The sequence below is a fragment of the Amblyomma americanum genome, chromosome 4, assembly GCF_052857255.1.
Source record: "Amblyomma americanum isolate KBUSLIRL-KWMA chromosome 4, ASM5285725v1, whole genome shotgun sequence".
NCBI classification, from domain to species: Eukaryota; Metazoa; Arthropoda; class Arachnida; order Ixodida; family Ixodidae; genus Amblyomma; species Amblyomma americanum.
Window position 1 is genome coordinate 78,386,154 of NC_135500.1, and position 1,649 is coordinate 78,387,802.

Here is a 1,649-nt window from a genome sequence, read left to right on the forward strand (position 1 = left end):
TGTAGTGCTAAGGCAAGATAACCGATGGTCTTTAAGAGTAACGGACTGGATTCCAAGCGAATGCAAGCGTAGCAGGGGGCGGCGAAATTTAGGTAGGCGCATGAGATTAAGAAGTTCGCGGGGATAGGGTGGCCATCACAGATGGCACAGAAAAGGGTTAATTGGGGAGGTAAAGGAGAAGTCATGCTGATGATGAAGCTGTGCAACAATGAATCGCCGACGTTTAGCGAAAAACATATACCCAGCAGGTGCGGCGATCGAACATCGGCTCATATATGGGCGTGTATCAGTCCAACGGTACTATTGTTGTGTGACCGCTGAGAATTGCAACAAAACTCTCACGCTTGGCCCATTAAACGCAGTGCATAGCACAATAATCTGCAATATAGCTATATAGCAAGCTACGCTAGCGGCGCATTGGCTGGAAGGTCCGCGTTGCTACGACAGTTGCCCCTCCACGAAGAGACGCGTCTCTGCTGAAGGCGTTCGTCGCCCGTGTGACCCAGATAGGGACGGCATTGCGCAAATGCACTCGCCACGTGCAGGATCGGCCTTGCCGACGGCATCGTCGGCGTCGGTGGTTCAGTGGTAGAATACTGGCCTGCCACGCGGGTGGCCCGGGTTCGATTCCCGGCCGACGCACTTTTTATTGTTTTTCTTTTTAAAAACGTCAAGCGCAGCTTTCAACAATGGGTCAAAGCCAGGCAATAAAGGAAACACGCTTACCAAGCACAACGAAACAGCGACGGCGCGCAAGCCGTTTAATTTCCCGATGCGGCACGTGGGCTGTGAGGAAGGCGTGTTACAGAACTGCCCATTTATTTCGATCACCTGGGGCTCCTTAACGTCCAGGTAACATCAGAACGTTACAGCAAGGTTGATTCTTTCGTTTCGGCACAAGTTAATAAATTTTTTGTAATTTAGTTTACTGCTAACGCTTGTGCAACATTATGTGTTAAAGTTAATATATTTTTATTTTCATTCATTCAAATACCTACATATCACCCTTTTACCTAAATAACGCCATTATTGAAGGATGTGACATGGGCCGTATTGGTAAGTGGGCAATAATGAAAGCTATGTAACAAAAATAAAGCGGTGCATGCAAGCTATGGCAGGCATGATCTAACAGAATAATTGTGAAGGACTACCAGTTGAGGCAGAGCTTTACTGTAAAAAATAAAGGGGAAAGTTCGCGAACACAGTTCTCGAAATATGTTTGTAATGTTGATTTATAGTTATGCCTCAAAGATTGCATACATATTTAGAACCCAGAATAAAAATGCTAATTTCAGCGATGAAGTAATGCTTATAATAAACAGGGAATATATTTGTTCATAATTGGAATTAATTAATATTTGTAAACCAAGGTTAGCAATACGTTTACTTTTATCTTTTATGTAGCATTTCCGATAGAACATAGAGCTATTAATAGGGCTTTTTGGTTTCTATTGTTTGAAAATTGTGCGGAACTTGTTTAGGTGCTTTTATAGGAAATAAAGCATATATTTTTTTATTGTCCAATATTGCCGTTGGCGAAAGCTGTACTGACTTTTTTCGGTGATTTAATAGGATAATCATGTGAGCTAAAAAGTCAGAATCTATTTAAATACTTTTATCAATTTGTTTAGCAGCTATGAACTTGCAAA

General features: G+C 42.4%; 1 non-coding gene across 1 annotated transcript; it reads left to right on the plus strand.

The window, feature by feature from the left end:
* The first annotated feature begins 571 nt into the window (after positions 1-571).
* TRNAG-GCC (transfer RNA glycine (anticodon GCC)) lies at positions 572-642 on the plus strand. The gene has a single exon. It is a non-coding gene; the product is annotated as a tRNA-Gly (tRNA).
* The last annotated feature ends 1,007 nt before the right edge of the window (positions 643-1,649 follow it).